The sequence below is a fragment of the Dreissena polymorpha genome, chromosome 9, assembly GCF_020536995.1.
Source record: "Dreissena polymorpha isolate Duluth1 chromosome 9, UMN_Dpol_1.0, whole genome shotgun sequence".
Taxonomy (NCBI): Eukaryota; Metazoa; Mollusca; class Bivalvia; order Myida; family Dreissenidae; genus Dreissena; species Dreissena polymorpha.
Window position 1 is genome coordinate 28,787,041 of NC_068363.1, and position 16,047 is coordinate 28,803,087.

A 16,047-nucleotide genomic window follows, 5' to 3' on the forward strand; every position below is an offset into this window, starting at 1 on the left:
CTACGATTGCTGCTATGTTTGACTAATGGAGAAACAACAATGTGCACTGAGTTTAAAGTGAGTTTAAAGTGAGATTTCGTAAAGCTGTATACGTCTCAATCCTGATCATGAAAATTGCACTTCGTTAAGCTAAATTTACATTTATATAAACATATGCTATTCAAAATTTGCTAAAGATCACTTTTTATAGTATGTGTAATTTGAAGTTCAACCATAGTTAGATTCAGCCAGCGTCACGCATCAATGATAAATTAATACATACAAATCAAATCAAAAACACACAATCTAATATCAAAACCTGCAAAATAACAATTTAAAATGAACGTATTCCAAAAGTGAAGATAATGTGAAAATAAAAAGTGATTCTTAGCAAATTGTGAGTCATTTTGTAGTCTTTTGACAAATAAAAGGAATATGATGATCATTAAAAGCCTCGCCTCGCACGCTATCCAAAGTTATGTTATTCCGTTGCTTCAAAGTGTCGCATTATTTGCGATATTTTTGACAGCTTCGTGATTTGAAATGCATATTAACTTATTTAAACATTAAATCAAAAGACTTTTCTTCTACCACCTGTCTTTGTTGTGTATGTGTTATTTGTGTAACAGTCTATACGATTATTATTTGTTTCGTATAAATCAAGTAACATGTATTTATACATAAATGTACGAGGTCCCATAATAATGTTGAATGAATTAAATTAATTTCTACTACTACTATTGTTTGATTGCTTGCGAATTAGGATGGAAACTGACCAATTGGAGGCCATGTCTCAAAACGACAAGCAGCAAAAAGTGATGATCCTGGATAATCAAGCTGTGGAACAAATCCAAAAAGGTGTGTCTAATTGTTGATTTTATGGGTTTTTATGCCCCCGGTATGGTGGCATATAGCAGTTGAACTGTCCATCAGTGTGTCAGTATGTGTGTATGTGTGTCAGTCTGTCTATCCGTCCGAAAACTTTAATGTCCATAACTTTTTCAATATTGAAGAAAGCAACTTGATATTTGGCATGCATGTGCATCTCACGGAGCTGCACATTTTGAGTGGTGAAAGGTGAAGGTCAAGGTCATTCTTCAAGGTCAAATGTCTAAAACATGGCGTCTGTCCGTCCGTCCAAAAACTTTAACATTGGCCATAACTTTTTCACTATTGAAGATAGCAACTTGATATTTGGCATGCATGTGTATCTGTTGGAGCTGAACATTTTGGGTGGTGAAAGGTGAAGGTCAATGTCATCCTTTAAGGTCAAATGTCAAATATATGGCGTCTGTCCGTCCGAAAACTTTAACATTGGCCATAACTTTTTCAATATTGAAGATAGCAATAGCAACTTGATATTTGGCATGCATGTGTATCTCATGAAGGTGCACATTTTGAGTGGTGGAAGTTCAAGGTCAAGGTCATTCATCAAGGTCAAAGGTTTAGCAAAAAACAAAAACAAAATAATAATTTTAAAGCGGCGTTCTCATGAAACTGCACATTTAGAGTGGTGGAAGTTCAAGGTGAAGGTCATCCTTCAAGGTCAAAAAAAAATCAAAGCGGCTTTCTCATGAAGCTGCACATTTTGAGTGGTGGAAGTTCAAGGTCAAGGTCATCCTTCAAGGTCAAAGTTTATTTTTTTATTTTTTTTTCAAAGCGGCGCAATAGGGGGCATTGTGTTTCCGACGAACACATCTCTTGTTGATGTTTACTTCAGCTTTTACTGTCTTTTGTATGAGGATTGTGTTTGTTAAATACTATTTTACTTTTCAAACTACTTGTGCTTTCTTTAGAATAGCTTTAAATATGTGCGTCCAGGATGAAATATTCAGGGAATTTTTATCCCCCGCCAGAGGCGGAGGGATATTGTTTTGGCGTTGTCCGTCCGGCCGTCCGTCCGCCCGTCCAGCTGTCCGTCCGTCCGGCACTTTTGTGTCCGGAGCCATATCTTGGAAGTGCTTTTGCGGATTTCATTGAAACTTCGTATGAGTATATATATGCATAAGAAGAGGATGCACGCCAAATGGCATTGTACACCATCTGTTAAAAACAGAGTTATGGCCGTTTGTGTCTTGAAAAAATGCTTTTTACTATAGGCACTTTCGTGTCCGGAGCCATATCTTGGAAGTGCTTTGGCGGATTTCATTGAAACTTGGTTTGAGTATATATATGAATAAGGGGATGATGCACGCAAAATGGCATTGTACACCATTTGTCAAAAACAGAGTTATCGCCCTTTGTATCTTGAAAAAATGCTTTTTACTATAGGCACTTTTGTGTCCGGAGCCATATCTTGGAAGTGCTTTGGCAGATTTCATTGAAACTTGGTATTAGTATATATATGCATAAGACGATAATGCACGCCAAATGGCATTGTATACAATCTGTTAAAAACAGAGTTATGGCCCTTTGTATCTTGAAAAAATGCTTTTTACTATAGGCACTTTTGTGTCCGGAGCCATATCTTGGAAGTGCTTTGGCGGATTTCATTGAAACGTGGTATGAGTATATATCCCGCGCCAGAGGCGGAGGGATATTGTTTTGGCGCTGTCCCTCCGGCTGTCCGTCTGTCTGTCACTTTTGTGTCCAGAGCCATATCTTGGAAGTGCTTTGGCGGATTTCATTGAAACTTCGTATGAGTATATATATGGATAAGAGGATAATGCACGCCAAATGGTATTGTACACCGCAGCGATTTTCCTCCTTCTTTATAAAGTACCGGTAAACGGTACTTTCCCAATCAAGCAAAAATTCCCAAATTCCCAATCTGAAAAAATCCCAATCGGCATCCGAATTTTTTCTCAAAACGACCGAAAGTTTCGTAACAAAACCCAACTTTCGGCGAGCGAACAAAGAAAATCGTATAGTTGTGTGTAACCACGCGCTCGATTAATTTCGGGTTTTATTATTCAGCGCGTGCAATCAATAGAGTCGTTACTGTTTCCGGTTCTTTTGTCAGGCGGTCGTGTCTATATTGGATCCTAAATAAATTGCTACAATGGATACCAAATCTATATATTTGCAGCATCGTTTACGACAATGTTTTTTTTGTTTAATAAATTATTTGAAAAGAAAATCGCTGTTGATAAAGACCAAATTTGGATTAAAGGGTGTCAAAGTATCAATAAAACTGTTGATATTCACAATGGCTACCAGTAAAATCTGTCTTTTCAACCTAAGTACCGCTCATCGAAACAAAATTGTATCCATTCTAGACGATTTCAAGAATCTAGCCAGCTGTATTGATACTTACCAAATTTGGATCCATTCTAGACAAAAAAATTCAAGAGTCTAGCCAGCTCTTTTGATAGAGTCTAGCCATCTCTATTGATACCGAAATTGGATCAGTTCTAGACGATTTCAAGAATCTTGTCAGCTCTCTTGATGCTTACCAAAATTGGATCAATTCTAGATGATTTCAACAGTTAACCAGCTATATATTGATACTTACCGAAATTGTATCCATTCTAGACGATTCAAGAGTTAGCCAGCTCTATTGATACTTGCCAAAATGGAATCCATACGACAATTTCAAGAGTCTAGTTCTATTGATACTTAACGAAATTGGATCCATTCTAGACGATTTCAAGAGTCTAGCCAGCTCTATTGATACTTACTAAAATTGGGATCCATTCTAGACGTTTTCAATAGTTAGCCAGCTCCATTGATACTTACCAAAATGGGATCCGTTCTAGACGATTTCAAGAGTATAGCCAGCTCTATTGATACTTACCGAATTTGGGATCCATTCTAGATGATTTCAAGAGTCGAGCCAGCTCTATTTATACTTACCGAAATTGGATCCATTCTAGACGATTTCAAGAGTCTAGCCAGCTCTATTTATACTTACCAAAATTGGATCCATTCTAGACGATTTCAAGAGTATAGCCAGCTTTATTGATACTTACCAAATTGGGATCCATTCTAGACAATTTCAAGAGTCTAGCCAGCTCTATTGATACTTACCAAAATTGGATCCATTCTAGACAATTTCAAGAGTCTAGCCAGCTCTATTAATAATTACCAAAATTTGATTCATTCTAGACGATTTCAAGAGTCTAGCTAGCTCTATTGATACTTACTAAAATTGAATCCATTCTAGACGTTTTCAAGAGTCTAGCTAGCTCTATTGATACTTACTAAAATTGAATCCATTCTAGACGTTTTCAAGAGTTAGCCATCTCCATTGATACTTACCAAAATTGGATCCATTCTAGACGATTTCAAGAGTATAGCCAGCTCTATCGATACTTACCGAATTTGGATCCATTCTAGACGATTTCAGCAATACACTGCGCTGATAAGCCCTTCACAGTTTTCTCTAATTAACGAGTACATGTATATATAAAAACCATTACAGGAACATTGTAGTATCAATGTGTTTATTATCACATGTATGAGTTATATAATATATATATAGTTATATTATATATATATATATATATAGTTATATATAGTTATATATAGTTATGTATATATATATATATATATGTGTTTTTGAATAGTTATTTGAGTGGAAATTAAATGGCTATTTTCATTTTTTGTTTAATTTGGCTGAAATATGATGATAATGTTTAAAGTATATAAACTACCTAATTGCTTAACATAATCATAATTAATTCAAATACAATTAAGCATGAACTGGGTTAAGCTTTTGAGCCATTTTGGCTGAAAAGCCCTACTGATTGCGAGGATGACATTCAAATCCTGATTTTACGAAATGATGTTCGATCCATTATTTCCATTTTTGATTAATACGGTCAACAGTAATAGCGTTTCAACCACTATTTGTTCCATGGTCGTGACTGCGATTAATTAAACTAATACTGTTGATAATGTGCGATTTCCGAGCCACTTTATCCAGACTGAAACTTATTACCAGCCGGTATGAAATTTCAAAATAAATATTATCCAATATCAATGGGCAAGCAATCATACTGAAGCAACATGAGTTTTATCTCTATGTATTGTTGACTGTGTTATCTGTAGCATGTGTCTATTGTTAGATTTTGTTGGGTATCCGTTTAATATTAATTAAAATGTATTCAAATGCCATTTCTTTTACTGGTTGTGGGCATTTATTCAAGTTGCGTTTGATGAATCCCAGAGTTTGTGAAGCTTTCTTGGGTGCGTTATCGATACGAGTGTTTATTTTCAGATTATCACAAAGATCGACTCCTAAGTAAGGGTGATGTTAAAGATTTTCGATGGTTTCGTTATTCATAGAATAGTTGTAGTCTTTTCTTAGTGGAGTTGGAGATATTCATGATGGCGCATTTTTTAACATTAAACTCCATCTGCCAAGATTTGCTCCAATATAGGTTTATATTTTCCATATTGACAATGAGTTTCATGTAAACCTGATGAATATTATTTTGTGTATGTTTCTCTTGTTTATAATTTTTTACCCTGTTAATCACTAGTATTAAATATTAATAATATCTGATACAGAGAGGTTTGTTGTAAATAACTTTCAAACAAGGGCTGTTTGTAAAACATGCATGCCCCCCATATGGGCTGTCCGTTGTAGTGGCAGCCATTGTGTGAATACGTTTTTTGTCACTGTGACCTTGACCTTTGACCTAGTGACCTGAAAATCAATAGGGGTCATCTGTGAGTCACGATCAATGTACCTATGAAGTGTCATGATCCTAGGCAAAAGCGTTCTTGAGTTATCATCCGAAAATCATTTTACTATTTCGGGTCACCTTGACCTTTGACCTAGTGACCTCAAAATCAATAGGGGTCATCTGCGAGTCATGATCAATCTACCCATGAAGTTTCATGATCCTAGGCGTATGCATTCTTGAGTTATCATCCGGAAACCATTTTAGTATTTCCGGTCACCGTGACCTTGACCTTTTACCTCAAAATCAATAGGGGTCATCTGCGAGTCATGATCAATCTACCCATGAAGTTTCATGATCCTAGGCGTATGCGTTCTTGAGTTATCATTCAAAAACCATTTTACTATTTCCGGTCACCATGACCTTGACCTTTGACCTAGTGACCTCAAAATCAATAGGGGTCATCTGCGAGTCATGATCAATGTACCTATGAAGTTTCATGATCCTTGGCCCAAGCGTTCTCGAGTTATCGTCTGACAACCACCTGGTGGACGGACCGACCGACAGACCGACCGACATGAGCAAAGCAATATACCCCCTCTTCTTCGAAGGGGGGCATAATAATCAGAACCGTATATAGTGATATTTATCTTAATTATTAAATAAAGGCTGTTTTTTTTTCGTTATTTTATTATTTAAATATATAAATTTGTATTGCAATTATGGTGTGTAGTTAATTTTAAACTTCTAAGTTGAATAACTGTGCTAAATTTCCCTGTACATGATTCTAAGATCTGTTTACATCTTACTTATAGCTCAACCCTCAGCAGATTGAACAGCTGTTTTCAGGCATATATACAGCTGTAGGTCATGATCTTACTAATTTTTCCACTCACTTAAACACTCCAGTCCTTGTAAACATTATCTACTATGGTGGAAAGTGTACGCAGTAATTTTAAATTGCTGGTATAGGTAAAAGTGAAGTATTCTAGTAAGAATATATTAATTTATTTAAATTGTTGTGTTTAGGGTATACAAAAGAAATTAAATCTCAGGAGCAATTTTTCTCTACAGATGGAGTATGTAACAGGGTATTCACAAACACTCATCCTTAATCAAATCACATCAAAATGAATTTATTGTCAGTATGAAATAACATGTATATAACATACGCTATGTATAGCTGTTTACCCAACTAACAAGCAGTAGCAAATTGCAACACATCAATAGTACATGGCATACATAAGAAATAGTTATTCTAATAAGGCACAATAAAAACACAATTAAACAGTATTCCTATAGGACATTATTCAAATGTAAGCAAAAATATAATATCAGTACTATACATTCAAAATTAAGAGCTGTTTAAAAGATTTTTGATGTTGACACAAGGTACCATAAAAAGAAATGGTGTAAAAATGCTTACAGAGAAAATAGAACACAATAGTGCCACAAAATAAAAAGGGCTTAAAGGAAATTATCATCTCAAACCAGATTTGAAGGAAAATGATCAGCAAATTTCACACAATATAAGCAAAACAATACAACACTGATGAATAAAAAATAAAATAAAATTATAAAAGCAAAATAATACAATACTAATGCTGAAATGATTATCCCGCATGTGTAACTAGCACTATTTCAGAGCTTCAAAGGCAAATGATGAGCAAAGAAGCATTGATTAATGCTACATACATACAGTACCACAAGTTCTTCAACAAGATATCAAATGAAATGAACGAAATAAGACAACAACAGCAAACTGTTGTAGTGTCACTAGTATTATATATAGATATTGTTAAGCTCAAAGAAAGCAAAAGCAAAAAAGCATCAGAATGCAAACCTATTATAAAGCAAATGAAAAAAATCAAGAAGCAAATTTCTCAGAGAAAGCAAAAAGGCAACACAATGAAAACAAAACAAAACACCAGTTTTATAAATAATTATAACTACTTATCCAATCAAGAGAGATTCAGTGTGATGAATGAGTGAGCTACCGTATATTATTAATGGAGAATGCTTTTTAGGTGAGCTGATTTCAGATACATATTTATGGTTTTATATATCTGAAACATTTGATTCATTTCGTTACTAAACCTTGCAAGAGGTACAAGCATTTTTCATTTGCTTAAACCTACTCTATTTAGTTTCTTTCTTCATATGGTTACTGGTGAGTCATTTTATTATTTTAAGCGTATTTACTTGTATACTTGTTAAAATTGTAATCATTATATTATTTGAATGATATTGTAATTATCAATTATCTGATTTATAATTTATGATAATACTTATAATACTTTATGTTATTATATTTCATACCATTATCAATTATATAAATAAAACTAGGCGTAAGCATTCTTGAGTTATCATCCGGAAACCATTTTACTGTTTCGAGTCACTGTGACCTTGACCTTTGACCTAAAAATCGAAAGGGTCATTTGCCAGTCATGATCAATGTACATATGAAGTTTCATGATCCTAGGCGTAAGCATTCTTGAGTTATCATCCGGAAACCATTTTACTATTTCGAGTCACTATGCCCATGACCTTTGACCTAGTGACCTGAAAATCAATATGGGTCATCTGCCAGTCATGATCAATGTTCCTATGAAGTTACATGATCCTAGGCCTAAGCATTCTCATCCGGAAACCATCTGGTTTACGAACCGACGGACCGACATGTGCAAAACAATATACCCCCTCTTCTTCAAAGGGGGGCTTAATAAAAGTTGGCAACTATAACCCCTTGTGTCAATACACAAACCCCGCTACATAACAAAACTGAAATACCAGTGTACTTAACTTAACAGTTATAAAACACCATTTTTCAAAAGTGTATATTTTACATGAAAAATAAATAAAAATGCTAAGAATATCAAACCACATACTTTCTCAAATTTAAAACAGTAACATTACATCATTGTTTCATCATTTAGTAGTAAGTCTGCACATTGGCCTTTAACCAAAAAACAACAACACATTGCCATGGTAATTATGGCAGTACTTATTATTTTCACTAGTTTGTATGTTTCAAGTCAAACCGGAGTATGTACTGAGAAAAATTATAAAAGTTGTTAAAGATAAAAAATGGATCAATAATGTTTTTTTAAATAGGCCCCAGAGGGCCTGTGTCGTTCAAACAAATACCATACAATATTCAGATGCAACCTCAATTGCAGGCTCCTTATCTTTGTTGTTTAGGTCATAGGATAATAATAGTTTTTATAACATGCATATAAGGAAAACGCCATGGTCCCCAGTGTATAACTAGACACAAATTGAAAACCAAATCTTGGTTGAACCCTCAACAGGGATAGAACCACTGACAACTGGAGTACTGGAGTAAAAGTCTACTGCTTTGACCACTCGGTCATTTGTGGTCATACAATGTGGAAGGTATTTTATACTTTATATAAGAAAGGCTTGTAGTTTCACAAAATATAACAACGACAACAGAACTTTCCATATTATTCAACCGTTTTGCATTGCAACGATTTATAATTTTATAAACCACTATAGAGGTGGGCGACATAAAAATCTGAAACAATTTTGACAATTTACAAAAAATTGAAAATGCCCCTTTAATAAAAAGCAAACAGGTGTGGCTTATTTTCATCCCTGGGACATTATATGATCAATCAAAAATATTTTGACAATGTACAGAATTAAACCAAATTCGGTCAGTATCAACAAGGCTGGCTAAACGCTTGAAAATGTCCAGATTGGATCCAATTTTGTTAAGTATCAATAGTGCAGGCTAGACTCTTGAAATTTTATAGAATGGATCCAATTTTGGCAAGTAACAAAAGTGCTGGGTACACTCTTGAAAATGTCCAGAATGGATCCAAATTCGGTCAATTTCAACAGGACTGGATACACTCTTGCAAATTTCCAGATTGAATCCAGTTTCGGTCAGTATCAATAGAGCTGGCTAGACTGTTGAAATTGTCCAGAATGGATCCAATTTTGGAAAGTATCAATAGAGCTGGCTAGACTCTTGAAATTGTCCAGAATGGATCCAATTTTTGTAAGTATCAATAGATCTGGCTATACTCTTGAAATTGTCCAGAATGGATCCAATTTTGGTCAGTATCAATAGAGCTGGCTATACTCTTGAAATTGTCCAAAATGGATCCAATTTTGGTAAGTATCAATAGAGCTGGCTAGACTCTTGAAATTGTTAAGAATGGATCCAATTTTGGTAATTATCAATAGAGCTGGCTAGACTCTTGAAATTGTCCAGAATGGATCCAATTTTGGTAAGTATCAAGAGAGCTGGCTTGACTCTTGAAATTGTCTAGATTGGATCCATTTTCGGTAAGTATCAATAGAGCTTGCTAGACTCTTGAAATTGTCCAGAATGGATCCAATTTTGGTAAGTATCAATAGAGCTGGCTAGACTCTTGAATTTGTATAGAATAGATCAAATTTTGGTAAGTATCAAGAGAGCTAGTTAGAGTCTTGAAGTTGTCAAGAATGGATCCAATTTTGGTGAGTACCAATACAGCTGGCTTGACTCTTAAAATTGTCCCGAATGGATCAAATTTTGGTAAGTATCAATAGAGCTAGCTAGAGTCTTAAAAGTGTCCACAATTGATCCAATTTTAGTAAGTTACAATAGAGCTGGCTTCACTCTTGAAAATGTCCAGAATGGATCAAAACTCGGTCAATTTCAACAGGACTGGATACACTCTTGCAAATGTCCAGAATGGATCGAGTTTTGGTCAATATCAATAGAGCTGGCTACACACTTGAAATTCTCCAGAATGGATCCAATTTTGGTTAGTATCAATAGAGCTGGCTAGACTCTTACAATTTCCAGAATGGATCCAATTTTTAAGTATCAATAGAGCTGGCTAGACTCTTGAAGTTGTTCAGAATGGATCCAATTTTGATAAGTATCAATATAGAATTTTATGGTCATTAGTTATTGTTTCTCTCCTTCACTTGCTAATGCTCATGTGCTATTAGCTACAAGCATGTGAATTAATATTGCATGTTTGACTTCTTGTTCCTGATGTTGTTGAGGCATGGTCAAGGTCCTACTTCTTGTATGTTTAAATTTCTATTTGAAGTTTATTTGCTGTTTATTTTCAACTTTCAATCACAATAGTAGATTTTTCTCTTTATCCGTCCATGGTCTGTTGGCGATATTTTATACGCATGTCCACTCTTTGATTTCTACATTCAAGCCTCTGTGTCCACACAAACTTAAAGAAATTGTTCTAATTACTGTCCCCCTGGGCAATATTGGATGTAAACCTTCTGGCATGAACGCCTTGCTCAACAATCTGCAAATTAAACCAGAAAATCCATTACTAAGTTGCATCACTTTAAAAAACAAACAAACAAAGGGGCTCTTCAACATACATGAATAAAATACAATGGAAAGGTCAAATCTGTTCAAACCTGTTCAACATACATGACCACATGAAGGTGTGGAGCAATTTTGAAGGATATTTTAATTAAACAAGATACTGCTTATTAATCTACATCTCTTGGCCTTGTGGTTTCATTGAAAATGTTTTCAATTGTCACTGTTTGTTTATTTTGGTTAAAATCAAAACAATTGGCTGCTAATTAAGATTTCTGAGCACCAACGTTGTTTCAGGTCAGATAATACATGTATATGATTAAAATAACATTTAGAGACACCACAGTGGATAACAAGATGATGTTTTAAGCTAAATATATAAGCTATAAGTCACATTGTTTCAGAGACGATTTTTTGCTGTTATCACTCTGGTTGACTTGCTAACATAACTAATGAATGATATGCAATGCGCTTTGAAAAAAAGAACAGTTCAACACCTGAGCACGGAACATTCCATGAAAGTTGTATCATGGATCTCTTAGTGTTTCAGAAGAAAATGATATCAGTTATTTCAGTTAAAGATGTTAACACACCACCACAGAAAATTACCATTCACAATATCTCATAATGGATCATTAACAATATTTTTTAAACTACTCCAGATGATGATTAATCTATTTATCAAGAATAATGTACAAGTCATTAATCGCAATTAACTTATCTTTGCAGTCTCTTGTCTTTTTTTACTTATTTTCAAATTCATAAATTAATGTTAGATTACCAAAAGTTATAATAAATGATATGCACATGCTGCCTATCACAACAATTCATATATTTGATTATTTTATTAAATTTCAGTACATCTGAGTTCCACTCTGAGTTCCACAGGTGGTTTTAATTTAGTATTTGTTTTTATCAGAGTTCATGAATCTGCAGTAACAGTATTATTAACTGAATAGATCAATTCAATACAGGGAAAATACTTGTAGATTTAAGGCTAGTAGACCTACTGCCAATGTATACATTTTTGGCCGAATTAACTATGATACCTTATCTGATAACAGTTCATATTAATCTATTTTTTTAACTCTAAATTTCCAAATTTTTGGTGTTAACAACACATCTTCCACAACGTCACTGGAATATTGACTGAAAGCGGTCACCAAGATACTGTTTTTTTCTTATCACCCTACTGAAGTATGATTTCATCTAAAGCCACACACCTTGAAATTAAGCACATGTTGATCAATACATATAGATGCAATTTAAAAGTGTGTAAAATTGTCCTTCAATCTATAGCCTAGTTAGCAAGTAAATTTTTATTCTGTTTAATTTTAAAACCGAAAGTAGAATTTCTTTACGTGTACGTCCGTTTCGTCAAACACGATTATGTTTAAGTTTTAAAGCGCAAAAAAGACGGATTTCTACTTTGTAACCAATAGATCTATTCTTATTAAGATAGATAAAATTAAATCTATAGCCTAGTTAACAAGTAATTTATTATTTTTCAACCGGTACCGCTTTTAAAACCGAAAGTAGGATTTCTAGACGTATACGTCCATTTTCGACAAACGCGATTATTGTAAAGTTTCAAAGCGCAAAAGAGACGGATTTCTACCTTGTTACCACCAGATATATTCTAATTGGCATAGATAAAATATGTTTCTTATTTATACTTAAATTTACTATGCCATGTATTTCATTTCAAGATGTGTGGCTTTAAAGCACACCTTGAAATGAAATACATGTTAATCAATACATATAGATGCAATTTTAAAGTGTGCAAAATTGTCATTAAATCTATAGCCTAGTTAGCAAGTAATTTATTAATTTTCAAACGATACTGCTTTTAAAACAGAAAGTAGGATTTCTATAGACCAGTTCCAAGTGACGTCACCCGCACATGCGTGTTTACATCCGGACTACATTGGTAGGCAAAAGAAAGACACAATCAATGGGAAGAAATAGAGCGTGATCGTTCATATTTACACGATTTTATTTTTGAACATGCCAACAAGTTGTTCTACTTTACTGAAACACAGATTGAAAACAAGCAATAAATAGATCAATTCCAAATAAACAACATATAAAAATTAACTAAAATGGTATTTGTCTGGGAAAACTAACACGTTGACACATTGAATAAACATTTAATTAAATTAAATGCAATATTTTTCATTTCATTGTTTGCATCAATCTTAAAATCATGTAAGCCTTTGTATTACTGTGTTTAAGTTCTGCATAAACCGATTATCGCGTTTGTATCAAATATTGTCCAGACTTCACTAACAACATGGTGTAAACCACACTGGGTGGCAGATGACAGTCTGGGCATTCAACACAATTGAGGATACCACCATGTCTTCTCTTTCTGGTAGTATTAAGCAGTCATTTGGTTAAATTATTTACCGCTGAAATACTTAACAGTTGCTTAAATTAGATATGTTACATATTGTGCAAATTAAAAGTCATGTCCAATATGGATTATCAGAAATTGTAAACAGTAAAGATATTAGCCCGTTTCATTTATAAAAAATAAAGTATTCAATAAGTATATAATTTACGTAGAAAACATTTAACGTATTTAGCGGGTATCAGTTAATTAAAACCACGTCATTCTAAATGATTCTGTATGATGATTTAATGTTACAGCAATGCACGAACGACATCATAAAAACAAGAAATTACGCTTAACACCAACGGGGGTAAATAATGTTTTCAAAAAATAATAATAAAACAATATGTATATAGATATATGTGTGTTAAAATGTTAAATATGTGTCACGCATACTACTAGTAACAAGTTTTCAATATACATGAATACACAGTTCAATTCGCATCATGTAAAGTTGTGTTTTTCAGCTGTATGTTAATTTTCTTCAATAGTGTCATTCTCTGTACAAAACCCATCAAAATTAAAATTACATGTAAATACCGTCATGCACTTTGCTTATAATAGGGCTTTGAAGTACATAATTTTCAAAGCACCCCTTACACTTTCTATCACTCATTTTTATCACACTAGCGTACTCATACCATTGATAATTATTATTTTATAATTAGATGTATTATTATTGTAATTTATTGAAGCTTTTATGCAAAAAATAATACCGCTAATACATTATAGAGCTCTTTGTTGTGTCAAATTGCCGGTCTTCCAGTCTTCAGACAATCTTTACTTTGATACTTATGACGCATTGTTTTAAGATGCAAATAAATGTATTAATAAATTCTTTTTGCACTTAATATTATATTTTTGAAATATTATTTAGGTGTTGTTTTTTCTGACCTTCTTTTCGATACATTTACTAAACAAGTGTCGTTATCCATATGTTTTGCGCTACTATAACCAATGCTTTTGCTTACCAGTGCATTGCGCATGTGCAAAAATCAAAACAATAACAATGAACTGCTCTATACGTAAATTGTATACGTCCATTTTGACAAATGCGATTATTTTGAAGTTTTTAACCACAAACAAAATGGATTTCTACCTTGTAACCACCATATATATTCTAATTTGCATAGATATATTATGTTTCTTATTTATAATTAAATTTACTATGTCAAATAAGTTGTGTGGCTATAAGTAATTAACTGCAGACTCAGTCGCTCTGTTTTAATATATTCACAAATGCCAAAATGGGGGTACGCGTGAGACCGTGCAAAACATAGCTTTACCTTTTAACATACAGGCCTTCAGCAAAGAACTTTGACCACAAGGCATCCCTGTGCCTTAATCTTTAATTTATTACATTTTAAAACCAATTTGTGTTGCTTTGATTCATCAATATTATGTATTTAAAATGACATGAAAACATTTATTATAATTAATAGAAAGATTCATCAGCTTTTAAACGACTTTTTATTTTTAGCCTACCTGAATTTTCGCAACAGTTTTTAGTTCCAATTCAATTGACGACAATTCGCTTCACTCTTATAATTGTATTCGGCGTAAGCTGCATAAGCCAGCTTTTCACCTTAGCCTGACCTTTGTAAGTGTCCAATAAAATTCCAATAAAATTTCCCGCGGCTAGGTACGAATGAATACACTTCATTTATTCCATTGGCTGATTTGAGTATACCACCAGAACATTGGAAACATATCCGCGTCTTTGTAACACTGTTTTACTGTATGAAACAATTTTATCTCGAATGAAAAGGCTTAATAGATAGAACAGTTTTACACTCAATTCTCGACATCAATACAGTTTGTGCGTACACCTTTTATTTTCAGAGTATTACCAGCGCAAGAGCGTTTATACTTAAAAGGCTATGTTCTCATATTTAGTACTTACTTCCTTATTCCTGTCAACATGTTAACATGTAAAAGTATAAAGAGCAATGGAAGCGAGGCCTCACTTTAAAGCATTGCATTTCAACCCGCGAGGTATATCGGGTCAATTCGCGGACATTCAGAGTTTATATACAGGTCATCACCGGAGTTGGCGGCCAGTAAAATAATCGTTATATAATAAAGACGCTATCCGTGAACTAGGTGACCTGGAATTTTCTTTAGACCAGAAATATGTTAAATGAAGATATTCAGCAATATAATTATGGTATGTAAATAATAGATTCTTAATGTGTTTTCAACAATACAATGATAAATATTATTGTTGATAAATTTAACAATAATTATTCGTCCATATTGCCTAATGTACTAAAGTGATATTATGAGCATGTAACAGTTTATAGGTGTCTATCGCAACCGCTGATTATTTTTGATGTTTCTACTTCATATACACTTATATTAATTAATGCAGCATCATCATACTAAAACAATATACCAGAAAGAGAAAAATAATGCATTTGAATATCAACCGTACTTTCGTTTGACAACTGATCATGCGTTTACGAGTTGAACCTAAATTTAGTTTTAGTGCAGATTTGTTCATACGACACAAAGACACGAAATTGTTTTACGGATCATTTCAGCTTACAGGACTGGGTGGGTCACGTAAGAATATCGAATATAAAATATATTTTTATAAACAACTGGTAGCAAGGTGAGTTGCAGATAATTAATCAGTAACCACATTTTAACTAACTATTTTGACCTGTTAATTCTTTTCAGCTCAATTCAACAGTGCAAAACGCCCATAATATCACTTTAAGCATTAGCACGATGATAATTGATACTGTTAATAATCGAATCAAATAGCAATGCCCGACAAACCACTA

At 33.6% G+C, this 16,047-nt stretch overlaps 1 long non-coding RNA gene across 1 annotated transcript in view; it reads left to right on the forward strand.

Annotated features, from left to right (window-relative positions):
• The first annotated feature begins 740 nt into the window (after positions 1–740).
• Positions 741–16,047, forward strand: part of LOC127843898 (uncharacterized) — a 34,504-nt gene continuing 19,197 nt past the window's right edge. The window contains exon 1 of the long non-coding RNA XR_008032422.1: positions 741–837. This is a non-coding gene — a long non-coding RNA (uncharacterized LOC127843898). The remainder of the gene's footprint in view (positions 838–16,047) is intronic.